We start from the raw sequence: 24,026 nt of genomic DNA, 5'->3' as shown, positions 1-24,026 counted from the left end.
TCTGTCGGAGCCCGGTTGAATAAATCTTCACTTAAAATGAGTTGGCCTCAATGCTTGCACCAAGCAATCATTTTCCAGAGAGCATTAAACGCACAGAGAGAAATAAATTATTTTTTAGTCAGAGACCATGGTCTTTACTACAACCCCATATGAGTCGTGTATGTTAATGCCATATGTCACAGTTGTATATTCATGAGCATGAAAGCTATACATTCCATTGGACTTATGTTATGATAATGCACTGTCTCCATGGTTTTCTCCATTTACTGAAAGCAGAGAAAGAGACATAGAGAGGAATAGACCTAATCATCACTCGGAAACTATGCCTGACATAAATGCAAAGCTAAAGGCCCAGCGTAAGTGTGATCCCCAGTGGGCTGCCCTGCCCTATATAAAATGCAGTGTTGGCTGGTTTACAGGCCCCTAGTCTCCCACACATCCTCAGCACACAACACACCAGAGCCTCCGCAATGAGATGGACTATTGCGACTCCACACGCCGTGTGAACAAGTTCAACAATCGCGAATGTCCTCGGTTGCTTGTTACTACGCAAAAAAGATTGGCCTCCACCAACCCGTTGGTCTGCATCATCTGCTTACCCGGCGTGAACCTGCCCCCCCCTCCCTTCCTTCCTTCTTCACATCTGTGGCCAGATGAAAGGCAGGAGGGAAGGCAAAGCAAACGTGAATAGACATCTTTGAGGCACGCTGTGTGAAAACGTCACACGGGCACACTTTCCACATGTTTTTGGCGAGGGTGTATGTGTGTGTGTGTGTGTGTGTGTGTGTGTGTGTGTGTGTGTGTAGGGGCGGGGGTTAGTGATAAGCACTGACAGATGAGGGCCTAATGTTGCTATTACACACTCAATGGCCAGTGCCGCTGATGCTAGGTCCTCTGGGCATTCTCCAGCTGCAGACCAAGCCCTCAATGACTTACTGTACATTCCCTCACCCAAACCTCCAACGGTCTGGACCTCGCAGATGAGCCAAAGCACTTTGTGTAGATGTGTGCTTTGGTGTGCTTTCTAAAAACAAAGCCGAAGCAAGATGGATTCAATTAAAGGCTTGTGCTTGCTGTTTTTGTTTGGTAGCTTCCACAGGGTGGCTGAAACCTGTGTGTGTGTGTGTGTGTGTGTGTGTAGTTTGCTGTTTGTTTTAGAGAGTGGAAAGAAGTATCTCAAAACAAATAAGACACAGTGTGCTATCCCATCAATAAGGCCGGGCTAGACTGTTTTGATGGTTACACCAAACCCCTGTGGACTGAACAGTGTGGCATGTCAGGACTTCTCTGGGGGAAAAACTCCTAATGATTATCAGCAGGACTGACTCATCCTCGCCGAGGCTTTCCAAGTTCATTGCGCTCTACCTGCGGCAGGCCAGATAGATAGCCCTGACAAGTCCTTGGATTGTGACTCATGTGTATGGCAGACTTTTATGATAATTAGCCTTTGACTTTTGCCAGCCGTTCACATTTTCCTCTTAGGACTGAGAAACAAATGGAAATCACATTAAATGCCTAAAGGTATGTGGCGGAGCTTACTCATCTGTCTGAAGTCAAGACTATTTTTACCACCAGTAGCTGGGGGTGTCTATTTAGTTTTAGGCCACCTTCACATTCATTTATGAAGGCATAAAAGTAGGTGAAGTGTAACTTTATGGATTTAAAAGTGTTTATAAAAATGGAAATTATATTTCCATTGCATTTCAAAACAGTGTAGAGATGTTCCTATTGCCGTATAATAAGATGCAACCTGTCAAAAATAAGTCTTTATAATATACATTTAAAAATGACTTGGCTGGAGGGAAAAAATGTCTGGAAATTGGCTGGAATGTTGACACATGCTGACCTATTAAATCATTGGTCTGACACAATGACAGACAATTAACAATCAGAGGCTATTGACACAAACTGTCACAACATGGATGTGTCAGTGGAAACTAGTAGATGTCCAACATTTCATACTTGAACAGGATGTGGCTGGATTACTTTTCTTAAACATGCTGTAACACATCTCTTAATGTTTACTAGTTGATTGGTGAGCTTTGGCATCAGACCACAGTCTGAATAGCACAAAGAAGAAATAGGAGAATGAGGATCTATGCCAGGATGTTAATACAAAGAATACTCTCTCCACCGATAGTATACAAAGTTGTAGCATGTAGCATTTATCTTTCTCCCATATCCCAGTTATGTAACTCTTCTGGAGGCAATTCAAGAACCCAAAGTTGACATTCTAAGTCTGCAGTTCTGTTTTCATTCTCACCTCCATTTGGTCCAGAAAAAAACATACATCCTGAGAGAACCCTAGCAAGTGCTTGGATACAGGCACAATGCAATTGAATAGCACACCATGCTTTTCTAGGTGTTATGAATCTAGACATTGACAGAATGGTGTATTTCTAGCATATTTGATAATATCCCTATTTATCTATACAGTACAGTATGTGTTCAAGTCAAGTCAAGTTTATTCATACACAGAGGTCATTCAATGTGCTTTACACAATTTGCTTTAAACAAAAGTAATAGCAAATAAAAGCAGAAGGGCAACAGTTGAAGAATAGTTTAAAAAGTAAAAATCATAATAAAAAAGGAAACATAAAACACACAAGGTAAAATCATTTAAAATGTATCTATACAGTAGCCTATGTGTTGTGCTTGTAGGAAAGCCTGCAATCCCTATCATAAGCTCAATTATTCAATGTCTGCACAACAGACACTGTCATTTAAGTGTATAAAAAGATCAAAAATATGCAATTAATCAAGTAAACTTCAAAAAAGGAAATAATGATGGCCAAATAATAGGCGAACAAGAGGAACATCAGCATTGTCTTTCAGTCAAGCTTTCCCATTAACAAGGTCTGAATTATTTACTATGGATGAAAGACAAAGTGGCTAATATTTCCCATATGGTACTGATGGAGGAGCGACGTTGTAGACTAGAGTGTGTACTATGCGACTCCTCATCATCTGTTTGAGGTCATTGCTGCTTCCCACTTCTGAGGTAGGGGCTTACAGGAATCCATGGGAGTTTTATGTTGTTGCTGGCAACAAACTGTCACGCAAAAGAATGCAATAAAATGGTTATGAATGCAGCGGAAAGGGAACCGATCATCACTAAGTTGCTTGAAGATGTTTCGCCATAAACCTTTCCCCCTCAAACGTTTCTCATGTAGTACCGTCCCAGCTTTGCACTGAACGCTAGGATTCAAAAATGTAACTTTTAACAAATTTCTCCAGATGGTTGCAATTTGAACTCAGCAATAAAAACTATGGGCCAGCCCATTGCCAAATAATAATATTAGAATCTCTTGGTAGAGTAATCAGAGAGCAACATGGACATCCCAAGGTCTTCCAATGAGTGCTTATTCACATGCACTCTAGTACAGCCATGCTGACATGAAAATGACTTAATTAAGTGATTAGGCCCAAGAGGCTGTATCATGGATTTAAACCCAGCTAAAATGTGTAACACTTTGGACGCAATTGCCTGGCTATTGGGTTTTTATTGTTTTTACCAAACGTTCTCAGTAATCATATGAACAAATAATGACATGATAATGAATAATGAACAAAATCACCCAAATTAACTGACATTAATGTGATTTATTTGGTTTGTTTGGTTAATTTGATGCTCTGTCTTGCTAAGTAGTGGGCTATTACATCCCATTGTTTTGTCCATTTTTTTTGTTCAATTTTTTCAATTTTTTTCAAGGTAATGCATTGTTAGGTAATACATTGTGGGCTTTGTGGTTACCCTTTGGCACCATATAACCATAGGACAGAACTACTTTAAAAACAAGAATGACTTCAAGAGCACATTGATTTGCCAATAGTTTTTGTGATGCACACCTGTAGAACGCTGTGCTAGTAGTTTTGCATCAATTAATTTGTTTGGTAATATAGCTATCTAGGTATCAAAAGCGGCACTACCATACACTACACTGACCATTCACTAGAGTTCACTTCCTGTTAATTCAAAATATTCAGCAAGGTATTGAGCCCCTGAAATGGGTAAACTGTTGACCCCATTTTAGTCTAAAAACTCCAGTTTCACGTTTCAATGTGGACAGGCAGAACCGCAAAACTCAAATCCACATTATTCTTTTCCTGTTTCCTTCCCTGTTTTGTTGTGCTCACATGGTGCGTTCCAGGCAACTCGTAACCTGTGTTTTCACATCCTTCTACCCGTGAAAGTGCCCTGGAACAGCAGTCAAACTTGTAACTTACTAGGCTACCCGTGAACTCGTTCTTCTCCCAGTTACAGTTTTTGACATCACAGACCCATAAACAACAAGCCACAGAAGGGTTTGTTGTGACTTGTCGTGATTTTGCCTGGAATGTTACAAAGTCCTGAGTTGTGACTTACAAGGCTAACTTACAGGCTAAAAACAATGAGAAATCAGCTATCTGTGACTAGTACCAGGGATGGATTACTGCACGGGCCAACCGGGTCCAGGCCCAGGGGCCCAAGGGGTCAGGGGGCCCTGAAGCTCAAGCCTTTGCATGGAATCATTGCCTCAATATCAACAAATCAGGATGTAGGCTATGAATCTGATTGAATTTAGTATTGGCCATCCCCATAATGCACCAGAATACAGGAAATCACATCAAACAAATTAAAAATGTTCTGGGGGATACATCTGGGCCCAGGGGCCCGAAAGTTCATTATCCGCCCATGACTAGTACCAACATGGAAGACTATTTACAAGCTTTGCTTACATTGCTGTCTTTACCCATAGCTACTGCTTAGTTTAATTCTGCATTCTAAAATATTACTATTGTGGTATAATTCAAGGTAGGCTTATGCTATGGAATTATTCAGACCTTTTGACGTTTTCTTGGGTGTTTTGGGCACACAGAACCTTTCTGATTATGGAGCTGAAGATCGTTTCCGTTTTAAAAACATTGTTTTAATGATAATAATGTGGATCAGGTCTTACACGAAGGCTACACTGGACACGTAACTGAAGCATTCCGTTCGCAACGCCTAAAAATAGTTTTAGAAGACTGGGGCCTCATTACGGAAAAATATCCTAACTGCTTGTCCTATCTTAACTTAAGTTCCAAAGATAGGGAAAAATCCTATCTTCCTATTGATATTTAGTGAAATATGCTTTATGGTGTCCCTAACAGTCATGCTCATCATCTTGTCATAGGCTAGGCAACAACTCAACAAGACTTGCAGTCAGTTTTGGCAGTTGTTTTGAATTTAGGACAGGGTATGTGCCATCCTAAGTTAGGAAATTCTTGAGTTAGGATGGTTCTGTAATGGCCAAATTCCTATCTTAAGTTAAGATTGAATTTTTATCTACATGCAGTTAGGAAACATGCTTCTGTAATACCAAAAATCCTAAATGCCATCCTAAACTGAGATAAGGTAGGATTTCAGATTTAGGAAGTTTCTGTAATGAGGCCCCTGGTCTATTTTTTTTGGAACGTACGCGCTGCTATCACGTCTGGTGTAGCCAGATCCACTGATCAAAGTGGAAGCTAATTGTTGCAGTAATTCAATGAAACGCTTCAATTACATGCCTGGTGTAGCCTCCCTTTTTAGGTAACACCAGACAAATCCTGAGATTTCACCCTTATGGTTGGCAAGAAAATGACAGACAATTTTTTCTATAATTTTGAAAAATCACTTTTAGGTAATAAACTTCTATAATTCTTGGCAAAATCTTTCATTTGAGCCCAAGTTTATTAGTTTAGGCTACATGAAAATCTTCTGAAGCAGCGGACCTTTGATTCTCAGTAATTTATGAATTCCCACTTGCTAGGGCTAGGCACATGGTGTCAATTTAGAAATAAATTTGGGAAAAGTTAATTCGTGTTTGTGATATTGACCAGAGCTTCATCAGATTTGGTAGGGAGAAATTGTATTTGTGTTTCTTGGTAGCGTCAATGTTTCAGAGGTCGTGCAAGTGACGTATAGGAATAAGCAGTTTTGAGATCAATGATTCCTGCAGAAATAAACTTTGTCATTGTATTATCTGTTCCTTTGTGTTAGCAATTGTTCACACAACTACGCTGAGATTCTTGGAACAAAACAACTAAAGAGTCTCAGCTTTCAAGTTAGACCAGGCAGCTAATCGATTTAGGCCAAGGTGGGCTGTGCAATTGTTGTGGGAAAGTTGAAAAAAGGGGTACAGAAGAGAGGTTACAAATGTGGAATGGATTGTGTAGGTATTAATTACTGAGTTTGGAGAGTTTCTTTACATTTTTTTCACATGAAATGAAACTGATCCTTCCTATCTCGCTGCTAGCGTCCTTTTGCCAAGAAGATGGACTGTGATAGCACAATGGACTGTGATAGTACAATGGTGTAAACTGTTTCCTGGGTTTGTATACTGGTAGATTCCTCACTTTATAAAGAGTTCATTTTGTTCACAGTTCATTTTGTTAAATTATATGTTAAATGTGGAAAGGACAGACCAAATCTCCATGTCTATTTACCTGGCCTGCTGGTAATAATACTGTTCCATCCACACCAAACCTTTTTTAATATGTACATATGGGAAATCAGTGGGTTGTGATGGATACAGCCATCCTATTAGCATAGCTCATTAACAATGAGCCCTCAATGCATTATGTCTGTGCTTGTAAAAACCGTAGCTATAAAAGCTGATTAATACAATCATGGTAGTCTTAGCAGAAGATCGTTTTTGGATGGAGATATTTTTTCCACACCTTGCAAATAACTCTCTTAACAGTCAAAGGAAACAAAATGTGACTATTTTTACAGACAACTGTGGATTCTAAATGTGACTAAGAAATATGTCTCCTGGCTTGGACACTAGTTGCTCACCACCCAGAGTTATTGCACATTTTAACCTCTGTAATTTAGTCTGGGTTCACACAAAATGAATGTATATATTTTTGTCCCCTTGCAATTATTAGGTTCTATCTGGATTCTGAGAAGTTGAGCTTCAACGGGTTAGAATTCCATAGTTATATTGATAAGTGGAACACGCCTCTTTAGAGTTCATGTCCAAAAATGCATAAAACTTCACGAAACACCTCACCTATGAAGTTGTCACAGAATAAGAATCTGCCAACAACTTTTTGACAAAAATGTCCTTATAAGAGCCTTATAAAGAGGACAGTTGGTGTCTGGTGTCTTAGTAAACCGTCCAACTTTTTTTAGCAGAGACTGCAGTACTGAAATGTTTCACAGTGTGGGAAACAGCATCACCACTTTTAAAGGGCATCAGAGAGGACATTTTTTCTATAATAGGAGGTGGTCTGGTTGACGATGTTTAACAAACACAAGCTGGTATGTTTTGAAATAATTTTTCCTTTGCCATGTTGCAATAACACAAAGTTCTCTGTCTACAACACAAAAGGTCATCATACTGAGTTAGGTGCTTGACAGCTTGTCTGCTTCTTCTCCAGAGACAGACAAGGAAAGCGCTCCCAGTCATGCCATATTACGCAAAGCCATTAAGCCCATTAGCCAGATACAGTATAGCAAAAAACCTTGTGTTGTGGCTCGACAGATTGCAACTCCCAGTAGTAAGATTGAGATGTCATTGTGCTGTCAGCATTCCTCCTTCTGTTTCTCTGGTATCCTATCAGGTGCCTAATCTTATTGGATGGCCAGTCACATTTCTTGTTTCATGGACGTCTTGTGAGATGTTTATCAACCCGAATGACATTTGACTGACCAGTCCATTGTGATGTGCACACACACTCACACACACACACTCACACATACACACACACACACTCACACACACACTGATAGAGAGAGACCGAGATAGAGAGAGACAGACGCACACACAAATGTCTCTGATTTAGTCAGGGCACAGACACTGTTAGGGAATGCACTGGTAAATCCAACTCTGTTCCTCTTGACAGAAGTAGCCTTAAAGGAATTCCTCTCTGAAAAAAATGCAAAGCCACATGAACTCCTTCCTTAAATTATTGCTAACTATCGCAATGTGAAAGCAGTTCTAACGAAACATGCAATGCATTTTGATGGATCTGACAATCTAACAATGACACTTTGGTGTAGAGTCTAACTTCCATCATCAGAGTGGTACTCAGTCTTGTCTTGGGGCTAAACCAAATGCCTCACACAACTCAAACAAAAACAACATGGAAATGCATTGCTTACTATGCAGAAGACACTTGCTTCCAATCACTGTTTGCGCAAATTACAACAATATTAAAAAGAGGGGAAATGATTGATGGAGCACAGAGCACACTGTTGAAAGTAAAACCATTGTTGTTCAGGAGTTCTTCAAAGGGAAACTTACATTGTCAGTGATGTTTCAAGACATAGGATGTGTTGGGCTATCTGGATTGTGCGTGCCCGTGAAAGTATTTTCAGGCCTTGCAGGTAATCACCCAAATGCACAAACATGTTCCTGATTATAGTGTTCTGTTGCACAGACAGCATCATGTTGTGGTAAATGTTACCAGTTGTGAGAAACTGACCCAGGACTATTATCAATAGGTCCAGAAATGCATGCTACAGGACCCCTCTGTTTCGCGTTTCAATACTATGATCTAACCAGGAAAATCCGTGCAACAAAAAATCTGTTTTCCATTTTCTCTTGTGTTACTTTGTTTTGATTTAAGTTCTCTCCTTATCAAATTCTTCTGACATAAACAGGCAGAGTCTGAGGGCTGCCTTTTATCATTCGGAGACAGACACAGATTGTATGTATAACCTATATTTTTTGAGGATGCTTTTCTTGTCTGAGCCCAGAGTATTTTCCCATTTTTTCCCCCACACTTTTCCATCCTCTCATCTCCTCACGTATTTCACACTCAATGGTTGTTGTCAGAACCTTCTGAGTGATGATACATTGGCCCTCCCCTTGTCTCGGCTCATAGGGCTCCATCTGTGAGAGGCAATTGGTCGCCCCCTCACTGTGAGGGCCTTACCTCACAAAACATTGACATCATACTCCTTATCACTGCCAGCTTCACCGCAATAAACATGTCGATTGGCGCACAATTGGCTGTGGTGGTTCATCAGCTGCCCGGCTAGACTCTCATTGATTTTCACATGAAAGAGACATGTAATGTGGCGATGCCAGCATGCTCCTGTTTCATATCGCATGACCTCACCGTTCACTTAAAAAACACTTCCCTTCAACCAGTCTCCACATTTTCCTCTGGTGGCATGAAGGAGTGGAGCCATTAGCAGCTAATGGAAGCAGATGGCAACTTGGTACCAAAACACACAAGCTGAGGGAGCGCTGAGGGACTTTGGGCTGATTTGGTTCCTCAAGCAGTCAGACACCGTGTGCTGTGTCACACGCAAGCCTTACAAAAGCATGAGACTGTGTGTGTGTGTGTGTGTGTGTGTGTATGTGTGTCGTAATGATGACTGGCGTCATGGTACAGAGCTTTCCACACTTTCAACTGCCATCTTGTGGGGCATATTTGGTCAGTGAGTCATTGGTAGCCCCTGTGTGTTTGTATGGAGCCCAGCAACACATCCTACCGAATGATAAAAAGGACCGGTAATGGACACTAAAAACCAGTCAGTGAAACACACATACAGTACACACAGACACACACACACACACACACACACACAGAAAGAGACAGACACACTAGCCACATTTTCACTGAAGCACTCAGATGTGGATGTTTATATGACTTCATGCTAACACAGAATCTGTGAAAAGCAGACTTGGCTGAGTTGTGATTTTCTTTTCCCCCTCTGAAGGATAAAAAATGGAACCTTCAATATCGGTTTTCAAAATAATGAATCTTCAAAGACAAATAGTGGCAATTGGCTACCTAAAAACATTACGGTTCCACTCATTTGAAGAATATTGTGAATCAGATTACCCTGCAAGGAAGTCGTCCTGACCAGCTTCTTGTTTTTATTGGGGCTTTAATGATGACTTTAATGCCCTTGAGTTGTCAGAGATTGAAGCCACTGCTTTACTGAGTTTTAAATGGTTGCCTGATACATAAACAAACAGCTAAATGAAAAGTAATTGGAATCTTTCTTAAAAAATAACTCTTGTTATGTTTGAATGGAGAAATCAGTGATGTTAACCTATTAAGGAAATTATGCTCCTTGGCTATTGAAAGCTAAAACAAATATTGTTGGATCAGAGTGACACTGAAGTATTTGAGTCTGGCCTCTAATCTATTCAAAAATAGTGTGTGTGTGTGTGTGTGTGTGTGTGTGTGTGTGTGTGTGTGTGTGTGTGTGTGTCCATTATAAAATGAATTAAAGGGTAATTTGTTATTTATGGGATAAAGAAGAGAGGAAATAAAAAATAATCAGATAATGACAGGTGTGAATAAATCACAAAGTAGCAGTAGAGACAGCTGAACTTTTGATGCTGGAAGTATGACCTAAGGTGTCTCTTTGGATTGAATCAGAACATGGAGCAGAGAGAGGATATTCTGTGTTACTATCTCGACTTTTGGCTTTTACCATGTCCGGAAGGGTGATGAAACTTTGACAGGATCTGTTAGGCACCTGAACACCTGCCACCCTCTTCAAAATGACTATTTTTCCATCGCTGTGGTGGAATGGCTCCAACAAGGCCACTCAGTACCAGAGACATCAAAACAACGTGTGCACATGGGCTCAAGTTGTTGTCTGTGAAGTCATTAAAAAGAGTCAGTAACACAAACTACTCCTGCTCAGGATCTCCCCGAACCACACACACAACTGACTCTGTGAGGTCCAGGTGCAAAATGAGGTGTTATTCTAAGTAATGGCATGAGGGAGAAATGTGTTGGAGTTCCCCCAGCCGGCCAGGTGTCAGCCACAGAGCACACGTCCCCATTGCGCTGAGTAAACAACACCGCGTGAGGAGTCTCAAGATGTTGGCAGATCATGCCTGTAGGAAATTACACTAACTCGCACAGCACAGTTCATTATCTAAGATTACACCAAAACGCATCTGAAGTTAGTGTGTATTGTATGTTCATGCATGCAGCCCTAACATGAACATAAATACTTTTCACTGGCTTCCCCCCCAAATCCATCCAAGCTGTCAGTGCAAACAAAAGTGAGAAGTTGCATGTTGAGAAGACTAATGTGGGTTTAAAGGAATTATCCGGAGTAAAATGCACTTTAGATCAATTTACGGATGATTGGGAGTACATACGTTGAGTTGACATCCAAATCATGTCATTCGGATGTGTTTTGAGAAAGTTCGATGTTACCGTTTTTAGTCAAAGCTCGTTAGCGTCGATTGCCAAGTGTGCTCTGGAAATTTACAATTTCGTCGCCGTTTAAAAAAAAAAAAAAAAAACATAGTCCAGTACATACAACTTCATTTCAATTTCAAAAGAAATACTGGACTATGTTTTCTTTTTTTTTTTTTAAACGGCGACGAAATTGTGAATTTCCAGAGCACACTTGGCAATCGACTCCTACGGACTTTCCCCTAAAGATGGTAGCAAAGATGGCAACATTTCCGGAAAGGTACTGGCTTGATGAAATTAATTCTGGACTCTCTATCCGACCACATAAAGACCTCGGGATACTTCGGTTTGGCTTTAGGGACCCTCTACTCACTACCACGTAAGTGTAATGTTGTTTGGAACTGTAGAAGAGGTATAAAAATAGCGTTTTGTAGCGGCAAAATAATATGCCCTTCTCACTTCCACGCTAACGAGTTTTGACTAAAAACGGTAACATCGAACTTTCTCAAAACACATCCGAATGACATGATTTGGATGTCAACTCAACGTATGTACTCCCAATCATCCGTAAATTGATTTAAAGTGCATTTTACTCCGGATAATTCCTTTAAGAGTCCTCAATCAGCACCTATTTTAAATATCTGTATCATATATGGAGTGAAATTGTAATAAGGCCCAAGTCAGTTTGAACGTGCCAAATTCCATCCCAACAGACGCCTTTAGAATACACAGGTGGAGCAGCACTGCTTTGCTGTTCAGAGCGTGAATCTGGACAATGTCTCTGAATGTCTTGGAGAAGGCGGCTTTCTGTCAAATTGATAGTGAATGTGTTAATACAGTTTTTTCTTTTGTTTGTTTAAAGTGAGAAGGCTTTGCATCTGTCTGATGTTAAAATAAATTGTTTTATGAAGCAGGCCAGAGCTATTTGCAGTTTTCTATCCCTTATGTAAGGTGTTTTAGAGATGGAGGATGGATCTCTAGTTACATGGCCTGAAATGTTTTTTATGACATTTGGGTGGAGGGGACAGTTCGGTGGAACATTTCTAATTGGAGTAAGCTCACAAATGTGTCCTCAACTTCGGCGAAATTAGGAGACATTTGGAACATTTGTGTAATGATAGGGACAGTTTAAGTTAAAGCAGACTTCTTCAGGGCAAGGTCATTGTTTTCTGTGTGAGTGTGGGAGTCTGAAAGTGAATATTACATGCATGCTCCAAAACTCATAAAACTGCATCTGCAACATAAATTATTGAAGAAGTTTGGAGATGTGTCTGTTTATTTTTCATTACTCTGATACAGCATAGATATGCACACATTTGACCTATTGTTCAACCAAGCAATCCAATTGTGCACTAAAATGCTTAAATGATGTTTAACTTATTTAACAACATAGCATAGCACTGAAATATGAAAATGACTAAATTGAGTAAGTTTGGTATTTTTGATGAGAAGAAATGTGTGCTGTTTGCACAATAACACGAGTCATTCAAAGATGTCATCAAATTCCCCTCCACCTTCTCTATCCAGAGTCATAAAATGAAACTGGGGCATCGGAGTCTATAAAATGCATTGAACAATCTCCACATAGATCAAATTTCAAAGGTGCCTCGATTAATATAATACATTTCCAGGTACTTGACAGTCTGCTCACCGAGTGGAATCATAAACCATTCAGGCCTATTGTAATGGTTCTGATTAGGGGCTAGGTAGGAGCTTTAGTCAGACTCAGGGGTTGAAAGTGAAAGAAATGGACTAGGCAAGAGGACGTGATGAGAGCAGAGGAGTGATGGAGGATGAAGATAATGCTTATTCACTGTGTGCCTGAGGAGTCTTACAGACTCCATTTGGTGTAATTATGAGTTGCTTAAGAGGGGGGAGCTCTCAAACTCATTTTTATTGATTGACTCATGCTTTAACAGTAATTAGCGAGGCAGCTGAATATGTTTGTCTATAAAGAAAGACATCTACATCTTGCTCAACCCCTTTATAACCTTTTACAGACATTTAGTACATGGGTCGTTTACAATGAGTTGCAGTGAGGGGCTAGGTGCCTTGCTCAAGGGCGCTTCAGCCGTGCCTACTGGGGTTCGAACCGGCAACCCTCACTGTAAAACCCGACAAGTTAATTGAACTCAAAAAAATTGGTGAAACCGATTACACAAAAAAATTTAAGTAATAGTAACTCGGTTTTGCTAAGTCAAAGAAACTTACCTTTTTTAATTAGTCTTCACTAGCAAATTTTGAGTGTGTTCAACAAGGTTTTTTTAAGTTAAAAAAACATCAACTACATGAGTTCACGGTAATTAATAAAATTAAGCTTAGATAGCTTAATTGGATTTATTTATGTCAGCCTGAAATATTTCATTTTGCTTCAACCAATTCTTTAAATTAAATTTAATTAAACTTAAAAGTTTTAATTTCCAGAAAGTTGAACAAACTTGTCCATTTTGATTAGTTTCAAAAAATTATTAAAAAGGTTGACAAAGGCCAGTGAAATTCTTCTTAATCTTTTATTTTCATGTAAACCATGGAAACAAATACAGGTTGGAGTTCAGAACAGGGCTGTAGTGGAGGCTACATTCAAATAAACACAGTTTAGATCAAGGGCATAAAGACTAGATAGATAGATAGATAGATAGATAGATAGATAGATACTATCTATCTAGATAGATAGATAGATAGATAGATAGATACTTTATGACAAATGCCTGACCAATGCTAGGAAATTCAACAATCATTTCAATCCAAAACAACAGGAGTCTTCTTTGGGCAGAGGGATGCATTTGCACTGTTCGTGCTGATCAGAATGAGTTCAACAGTAAGGTCCTCAATATCTGGGAACTCCGATTGAGAGACCTGAAGAAATGAACAAAGAACAATTGTGTGTTAATTGAATATCTAATAGGCATTACATGTCAAGTGATACCATGTCATATTAAGTTTAACATTTTATCTTCAAACTTTTCCAGGGCAGTTGCATTATTGAAATAATTACTTGAAATAATACTAAGTAACTTCCCTGGAGTTTCTTGGTGAAAAAACAAACAGAAAAACAAAAGCTTGAAATGTAACTCCAGCGTTATTCATCACATAGCCCTGTTGTTCGAGGTCACGGCTGTTCGTAAGAATAAAATTAAAAGAATGAAAAAATTTGGTGCAACATAGACTGAGTAGTGGCCCAGCAGCTATTGATAACCTACCAGGGAATTTGGCTTTAGTTTCAGTTCAGTTCAAATGCCTTGGTAGGTTAGTTTAAAGGGGTGGTTCAGGATTTTGGACATAGGACCTCATTTCCAAGTTACCAAGTGTGATATTACATTAATACACAGGATTAGGTGTTATAATCCCTTGTGCCAAGATCCAAGATAACAACACAAGTTGGAGACCGTTTTCAACACGTTTCATCCAGTCCTTCTAGTTGCAGAGTTTGCAGGTGCTAGGCTGGCGCGAGTCAACAGTATGTGTAAGCCTGCCACTAAAAACAGTCTTACCCACTCCATAGTACACCGAGGCAAATAAATATAACGCCTGAATAGACGAGAACTGGATGAAACGTGTTAAAAACGGTCTCCACTGATAAATATCACACTTGCTAACTTGGAAATTAGGTCCTATGTCCAAAATCCTGAACCACCCATTTAAGCTGCTGGACCAGTATTTGCTTTATGTTGTACTCAATTTTCTCATTGTTTTTCATTCTAATAGCATGCGTTGACCTCGAAACAACAGGCCATAGGTCGCTTAATGCCACAGTTACGCTTTAACTGTCATGTCAATAGAAAACATACTTACTTACATCCCATGTCTTTAGAAAAGTGGCATAATCCTCATGGAGGTAGAAAGGAAGGCCACGGAGCGCCACAGCACGTCGGATATTTACATCTGAGGATCCCTGCATGAGAAAACATGGAGTCAAGCCAGTTAATAACTACAAAATGCAATTCAATAGGATTACCTTTCTTTGATAGTACAGCTTCTGAAACCAAAGCATTCTTTTTATCTTAAGTCCATGGAGGAGTTGTAATCTACAAGACCTCTGCTTTCAAAGGGGGTCAAGCACTTGAATATAAGTCAAAGTATGTGGAAACAGGGCCATTGTTAGTAGGCGGTGTGCAATTTCGAGCAAAAACTCAAAATAGGGGGGTAAGTGTAAAGATTTAAAACACATTTGGTCAGAACCACACATGAAATGAATCTATTCCAAGTATTTGTACAAAAGAAATGCTTACCTGAGATTCCAACATGATTGCAGGCCACCACCGAACCAATAGGCTATGTCTGCGGGGAAGAACGTCTGATTCCTTCTCAATGCCAATGTTGTTTGCATCAACTTCTGAATCTGTGAATTGAAGGACGAATACACATTTGAACATACTGACAATCTCTATTAGGACAATCCACCATCTCATGAGGTCGCTTTAAATGCCACTTTAAATGCATCCTTAAATGGCCGAGAACAGTTTGCACATTAAATGGTTGTTTTCACCTACACAGCTGACATGCGAATAATACACATTCTGACTGAGCATGAACTGTGTGTGACCGTGTCAAATGAATTTAGGCTACTGACTTAAATGTGCAGACAGTCAGTAACATGACAGTGGACTAACGTTAATGGAGGAAACATTGCTAACATGCTGTAAACGATAATGTTGCAGGACCTGTGCCCTGTTATCAAGCAGTGCACCACAAAGCTTGCACTTCCAAGCTATTGTGTTAAAAAGTGCTAACGGGGGTTAATTAGTTCATATTTTTAGTACTCACATTGGCAAATTGAGTTAGATCGCTGGCTGATCCAGCAAGTGCTGGCATACAGCAGCCAAATTCTTAGCCGCTAGTGCTAGCTAGTTCTAACTGGATAAAGTTACGTCACGTAGCCTAAGACAATATTTTCAAACATTCGGGTTTTTAAACAATATGATAAAGGACGTGCTTTAGGGTCAACATGCACCTCACTTTTCCACTTACGTTTAATTGCGGTTTTTCTCTCTTCTCGTCGTCTCCTCTCTCGTTGTCTATTTTCACTGCTCTTGTTCTCGTCTCTTGTCATCTGCTGGTCGACCGTTGCCGGCGTCGCTTGTCACTCGGCGTTGGCTAGTTGGTGCTGTACACAAGGTCCACGTATGGCAGAAGATCCGCCTACAAATTTGCTACAATTTTCGTGGGGAAGTTTCCCACGCTTTCTATTTTTTCAAATGACTTAAAGCGGACGAGTGCTGTCAACTTAAAAGTTCAAATTTGTTCAAGTAACACAGACGATTAGAGTACTATTAACTTTTTTTCATTTTTGAGTGTTTACAAATCAAAAACATTGTTTTACTTGTACTGTTCGGTTTTACAGTGCTCCGGTTACAAGTCCCTCCGGTTACAAGTCCGAAGTGCTAACCAGTAATAATACTTAGCAAATAGATCAAGGGCCCACAGTATCACCATGCTAGCAAATAGGACTGTAGGCAAGATTTTTTAAATAATGAGACTAAGACTAGTTTGTATCTAAAATAAACAACATTGCAACAACATTGCTTGCAAAAGTAGCACCAACATTACCAATATCAAAGCTGTAGGGCTGGGACAACGCGTCGACGTAATCGATGACGTCGACGCAAAAAATACGTCGACACAAAATATGAGCGTCGATTCGTCAAGCATAACGTGTGCTGCTAAATATTTTTAATTTTACACCTTCAGTGTTTTCCATACGTTGACTAATCTGTGGCTGGGCACCACGAAATCAAAACCGGCCACCACACATTGATGTTCTACTACATAGGCCTACTATTTAAATTAAAGATAAGATAAAATAATTTCATTGAGCTGCACTTTTTACTCACACAGCCCTTCCTCGCCCCACCCGCTCTCTCTAGTAACGAGCCCGCTGTTCCTCCTCTGCATGTGCATTTAACAAAATATTCACGATTGTTGAAGGATTGTTGTTGCCACATAGAAGCACTGCATAGAACACAGTGGGCTAAATTGCTATTAAATCCGCTTAGCATCATGACCATGCTGCGCAGATTTGCAGCATTAAAACTGCTGAATTAAAGTTAAAGTAAACTCTGCTAAGGTCTTATCACAACACAGTACATTGAGAAGACTAAACTAAGTTAAGTTACAGTATGCAATCAAGCAGTATCTCAAAGCTAACGTTAGAATACTGTTTGGGTGTCAAGTTTAGCATGCTTACTTGCAGCTGCTTATTCGTTACTCATGCAGGGCTCATTTTATTGACTCTGAATGTTTGCAAAATCCCAATGTAAATGGAAAAGTGTTTTCCAAGACTCAAAAGTGCTTGTCCAAAGGAGAAGTAGCCTACGAACCGTTATTTGAACTAACTATGTTATGAATTGCATCCACACATCAGCAGCCTTTTAACTGTGTTAATGTTAAAGGAATTATCCGTAAAATGCACTTTAGATCAATTTACGGATGATTGGGAGTAGGCCTACATACGTTGAGTTGACATCCAAATCATGTCATTTGGATGTGTTTTAGATTAATCGATGCATCGAAAAAATAATCGCTAGATTAATCGTTTATCCCAGCCCTACAAAGCTGTGATCATGTGATTGATCAAAGTTGTGGTCTCAAACATGTGTTTGTGAGTTTTTTTATCTGCTTAAAGAGAATTTTTTACTAGGGCCACAATAATTGAAATAATTCCAGGACTGATTAGGAAGACTATAACCGGCAACATCAAGAAACAATGGTGGTGGTTGACGTGATGTTTCCCCCTTCATTGTAAAGCGCTTTAAGTATCTATATAAAGCATTATCCTAAGTGTAATACGTTGCTGACTTGAGGTTGTTGTTTTGACTCTGAGGAAGACACTGTGCGCGACTGCGCGTCGAAACGTTAATCACTCACACCACTAACGTTTGAAAAAGTTATTAGTGTGCTCCGGTCCTTCTCTGGGTTCAGTCGTCCGAAGTGGCCCAGGAGGAGTCAGACCTGCGGCTGCTGCCGTGGTCCTGCTCCATGCGCACAGACGGGCTAAAGAATGAGCGTTAGCCATTTCACTGGAATAACTTGCTGTTGTTTGATGTCACATTGGATTCTGTTCATGTTCTGCTTTATTCTAGTATTAAACCAGTTGGATTCCTTTAGTCCTGGAGGAATGTTTAGCTAAAATGCACTGCCTTGGCGGCCTCTGCGCACCAGGGGTTGTGCTGAAAGCGGGGCATGTTGTTTGGGAACGACAGATGTGTTTCTGCGAGCTGAGCATCCCCAGGCGGCCTCAATTGCAGGCCAGTGCAGGGCATCACTGCCAAAAGGTCAAGCAACCTATGGTAACCACAAAGAGGGAAAGCAAAGGGTGTTTAGTCTACTAATTCACTCAGGGCTAAGGCCTCTGTGTGTGTTCTAGTGTGTGTGTATGATTGTGTGTGTGTGTGTCTGTGTGTCTGTGTGTGTTTAAATGGGCACTAGTTGCTTCTCTTGTGTTTTTCTCTTGTGGATTTCAAGGCAAAGGGGTTTGTGGTTTTTGCATGCAGTGGTAACAATTGTGTTAATTACCATAAATGATGTCTTTAGCACCGATCGGAACAGAATGAGAACACTCATATACATAAGAATGCTGTTAGTCTCAGGTTACACATATTTTCCTCACACATTTTTCCATGAAACTCTTAATTCTGTCACTGTTTTGAGCAGGGTCTTTAATAGGGGAAGTGACATCATGCTCAAGTCGAGATTCAAGGACATAAAATGCCCATACGATATATTTAGTAAGGTTTTGTTCCTAGTTGAGTGTGTGGTTATTATGATCTGATTTAAATGCATTATAAAGTTAATTGAAAATCTCTTTAAACGTGAAAGAGAAAACCACCCAGTGCCCCGTCTATTCTGTGAAAGTATTTAGTTGCCTTGTCTATATTCTCCTGAGGTAGCACGCAATGATGAGTATGTACACTTTGGTGTGGGTTAGAACCAGCAGTTGCTTACTTTGCATTCCTCACAAAAAATCACAACAAATGCCAACAATATTCTTACCTTGAGCAAGATTAGCTATTTGACACGTGTCGTGTCACTCGCATATTTATTTTGGCAAAGCAGTGATTAAAGCCTGATTGAGAGTAACTGAGGTAATGTTTTCAGTTAGAGCCTGTTTTATTGATCAAAAAAGTATGAGGTGTTGTTTACTTCTCATTGCAAAGAATGCAACGTGATCAAAGAGACCGAAAAAAGGGCTTTCAGATGTGACATTTCCTAGGTCTCTAATGCAAATAGTAAAGATCTGACCTTGTTGTGGAATGCTTCTCGGTTACGTAACAAGAATGCTTGTGAAATATTGGAAGAGGAAAATGAGAAACAGCACCTTTAGCAACTGGAGATGAGACACTTGTTGGCAGATTCCCTTGAGTGAGATATATTTTTTAAAAAACACACAATCATTATGCATCAGCAGCCTGGAAGGATTTGTTCCTGTGAGCGCCATATATAGAAAGCTATGCTAAGACATCAAGTATTATTTACAAACACAGGAAGAGATATTTTCCAAAGGCCATCATTTTGGAGCAAACCAGGGCACTGGAGGGTATGTGAGTTAGTTCCAGCAAAGATGAGATCTTCCCCCGCAAGTTCCTTCCTGTGGTGTCAGGGCAGAAACGAGTTCACTGTGAAGCTGCTGCAACACTACAGCAACAAAGAAGTCATTAATTAAAAACACTTAACAGAGACGCATAAACCCGGAGCTCCTTTAGTTTCCTCACATAAGAGTGCAGCAAATTACTTACACATGCCAGAAAGGGACAGAGGGAGAGAGAGACCCAGAGAGAGAGAGTGAGAGGGAGAGAGGGAGAGTTAGAGAGAGAAAGCGGGAGAACTAGAGAGTGTGTAAGAGAGAGAGAGAGAGAGAAAGAGGCATGAGAGGAGAGGATGTGGACAGCGGTCACCCCAATAGCAGAGAGCAGTCGGGGATGCAAAGGGAAACAATGAAAGTCTGCTGGTTAATGTGCTTTGTTGTGCATTGGAAACAGATTAGGCCACGGTGGCTGGGAGGTGGGGAAGGCGAGCGAGAGGAACCGCCTGCAGGAAGGTTTTGGGTTGAATGTTTACCGAGAGGGAAGTGCTGACTTGTGTGTGGCGAGAGTGCGTCTGTGTGTGTGTGTGTGTGTGTGTGTGTGTGTGTGTGTGTATGTGTGTGTGAGTGTGTGTGTGTGTGTGTGTGTGCCTTTGATGAGAACAGACTAGAGAGGTGGGAAACTGGCAGTGGTGGGTCTCCCTCAGGCCGCACTATAACCTTATGAGAACAGGTTATGGACATATGGTGCCTCATCAGCCTCTCCCTCTTCCCTCTCTCTCTCTCTCTCTCTCTCTCCCTCTTCCCTCTCTCTCTCTCTCTCTCTCTCTCTCTCGTCTCCCCCTCATCTGTGTACACAAGCTTAGACTCACTCTCAGCTGCCCAAATCATGTGTATGTTTTCTGCCTAGGTTATGTCTACAAATTGAATAGCCCACAGTGAACCTATTGGAAGTCTGGGAGAGGTTCAGCTAAGCGAGTCTGAAAGTACTAGGCTCGTATAGGCTCTTGGCATCTTTCATTTGGCATAATGCACATTAAGCATCACCCACCACCCACCCAGTGTGATGGTTTGTGTACTTTTTAACAGTTCAATATTCATTTCATGCAAATCCATCTGCATCCGCAGCACTTGGAAACTGGCTTCAAGCGAGTAAGTAGGTACTCCCTGACATGGACATTTCATTAAGTGCTCCCCCACACACACACGCGCATGCACACGCACACGCAAAAGCAAGCACACCACACACACACACACACACACACACACACACATACACACACACACACACAAACGCACGCACCCACATACACACACACACACACACACACACACACACACACACACACACACTCACAAACACACACACAGTCACACACACACACACACAGAGAGAGAGAAAGAGTACCACACAGTAAGCACTGCGCACAGTGTTAAATCTGAACATGCAAAAGCAAATACAGGGATAAGCCTTTCAAAACACAGCAGCTGTGGAGCCTCTGGCACGTGCTTCATCAGTCATCGCACTGCCACTGTCCAACTCTGCCCCTCAGCAGTGGAAAAGTGTGGAACAAATTCATTTCGCCAGCTCCGGTGCAAGTCAAGGCATCGCTAGCTACCGCCGCTGCCGAACAAAAACAGTGGGGCCACAGACCAAAACACTCCCATGCATTAAAAACACTTCATAATAATAACCATTGGTGCGGCTGATTCATGGATTCCATTGTGTCATCCCACTGTTTTTTTTTTTTTTCACAGGGTTTGCCATGGGTGGCACATTGCACAAACGTCCTCTCACACTGCAGAGAGAAAGCACGTATTCTTTTAATTGGCAAAGGGGGTAAACTATATGTCCCAGACAGCAAGAATAAGCTGAGTTTAATGCCCTGTTATGTATGAGTGTCTATGTCTGTGAAGTTGATGCATTTTCTTGGGGGTGGGGGTCTGATATGGAGTCACATAGGCATGCCATCACCCCACAGTAGAGCTCAGAGAGGAGACGGAGAGCGCAGAAGTGCCTCCTCTCATTAGATTCTTGAAGTGAAAAGTGGATGACGCATGGAGCATTTTCCTCTATTAAGGGGGAATGTTGAGAGTTTGACTCTTAGACATTTGCACATCCCCGGATTTATTTTGAAGATGATTGTATTTTATTACGGGATAGTATAAGTAATATTTGTCCATGCTAAATATTTTCCCCTTTACTAACCTGAGGTTACACATGGGAGAGTGTTCAATCACATGGGAGAGTGCTCAATCACATGGGAGAGTGTTCAATCACATGGGAGAGTGTTCAATCACATGGGAGAGTGCTCAATCACATGGGAGAGTGCTCAATCACATGGGAGAGTGTTCAATCACATGGGAGAGTGTTCAATCACATGGGAGAGTGTTCAATCACATGGGAGAGTGTTCAATCACATGGGAGAGTGCTCAATCACATGGGAGAGTGCTCAATCACATGGGAGAGTGCTCAATCACATGGGAGAGTGTTCAATCACATGGGAGAGTGTTCAATCACATGGGAGAGTGCTCAATCACATGGGAGAGTGTTCAATCACATGGGAGAGTGTTCAATCACATGGGAGAGTGTTCAATCACATGGGAGAGTGCTCAATCACATGGGAGAGTGTTCAATCACATGGGAGAGTGCTCAATCACATGGGAGAGTGTTCAATCACATGGGAGAGTGTTCAATCGCTCATACCGTTCTCCTCTTTGTTAGTTTTTCCAGTTTTTCCCCCCAACACCCTTTTCCATAGGATCCCGGCGCTTTTCTCTGTTATGACGCTTAGAGGTTATATTTAGAGTGGTTTATGGGATGGGGAGGAGAGCATACGTTTTATCCACGTCTAGCATGGTTTTAAAATCTAAAAAGGGGGTTAAATCAATGCCGGGTTGAAAAGTTTCCCCGAAGCCAAGATGTTTGTATTGCAGCCCTCGCTTTAGTCATTTGCATCCTGCAGGGCAGAGCAAGGGAGTTGTGTGGTAAGATGGTTTATGTTGCTACTGTGCAACAAATGGAAAAACAAAGCTAGCAGTTGAAGCTGACCAGGACCAGAGCATTACGCATGTAGCTCAGACAAATCATTTTAACACCTGCATCTGGCTGGACACTGGATATTCTTTGCAGTGTGTCATTCGATTCCAGTAAACGTGAGTATTCAACAGTGGCTTACCCTATACTACTGCTGCACACAAATACAGACACAGCCAGACACACACACACACACACACACACACACACACACACACACGCACACGGAGACACACACACACACACACACACACACACACACACACACACACACACACACACACACACACACAGACACACACACCCACACACACAGATACATAATTATGCTGCAAAGGAAACAATGGAGAATGAGGGGTTTGATTCATCCTTGACGTCACTGCCATAAATGTGGACAATGCTTGTTTCAGACACATAGGTGCTCTCCAGACAGGGGTTGTTGGCACCCAGGCATTGTTGGGCGTATGTCGCTGGTTCCTACCGACAACCTCTGTGGAGATATTGTGTTACGAGACGCGGTCGCCCTGAGGTGAAATGCAGTAGTGGAAAAATATCCTCCACTCTGCGGCGCGCCTGTCAGAATGTTCTGCAACGTGGGCCAAAGGAGGAGGGGGCTGGGGGGGTCTGGGAAGTAAAACTGAGCAAAGAGAGAACGGGGGGGCGGGGGGGGGGGGGGGGGGGGTCTGGAGGACGGGGAGGCAGAAAAACCCTGAAATGATGAGTGAGAGGGCCCCTATCTCAGCCGAAGCATCCCTGCAGATCCACACTGGCATCTAGTGGTCGTTCTCACTCTGGACGTTGGGGGACGAGCGAAAGCAGACATCCCATTTCCTCTCCACCCCCACCCCACCCCTTCCCCCGACCCGTGCATCCCTACACTCCACGGCACGAGGCTCCAGCCAAGACGCCCTCAACCCCAGAAACCGGCTTCTACAACATTCCAAGACCATTTCCACTGCAATGACCACAGAGAGGAATTAACTCACTGGACTTTTCCCCTCCGTGGCGCATTTTGCCCATGGGCTCTGGCTCAGCAGCTTGTTATTACTGTGTAATTACACTAAATTGGATCTCCCATTCAGACTCCCTCTTTATGGTAAGGTCAGCACCATTTGACATCATGGATGGTTCAAGTCTTTCCAGCATCGGGTATGACATCATCGGGGGTGGGGGGGGGGGAGTGTGGGAAATGATGGTGGGGCTGAATAATGTGTCCCACTCTATGGGGACGGTAGGGCATGAGAGGAGAGCCCCCGCCTCCATTCATTTACCCAGGGACTGGTCCTCTGGCAGTTCTGTGATTGGGATGCCAAATTTGGTGCTGTGTGTGGAGTGGTTCCG

General features: G+C 41.6%; 1 long non-coding RNA gene across 1 annotated transcript; it reads right to left on the bottom strand.

Moving 5' to 3' along the window:
* Nucleotides 1-14,934: 14,934 nt before the first annotated feature.
* On the bottom strand, nt 14,935-16,463 carry LOC143109610 (uncharacterized). Its single transcript, XR_012983914.1, has 3 exons — nt 16,099-16,463; nt 15,360-15,469; nt 14,935-15,022 (listed from the first exon to the last, which is right to left on the bottom strand). It is a non-coding gene; the product is annotated as an uncharacterized LOC143109610 (long non-coding RNA).
* Nucleotides 16,464-24,026: the final 7,563 nt, after the last annotated feature.

This window comes from Alosa pseudoharengus, unplaced genomic scaffold, assembly GCF_046254945.1.
Source record: "Alosa pseudoharengus isolate Yale_2024_CS ecotype anadromous, Long Island Sound unplaced genomic scaffold, YU_APseudo_1.1 YU_APseudo_1.1_scf_7, whole genome shotgun sequence".
NCBI lineage: Eukaryota > Metazoa > Chordata > Actinopteri > Clupeiformes > Clupeidae > Alosa > Alosa pseudoharengus.
This window is presented reverse-complemented; position numbering and strand designations above follow the sequence as displayed.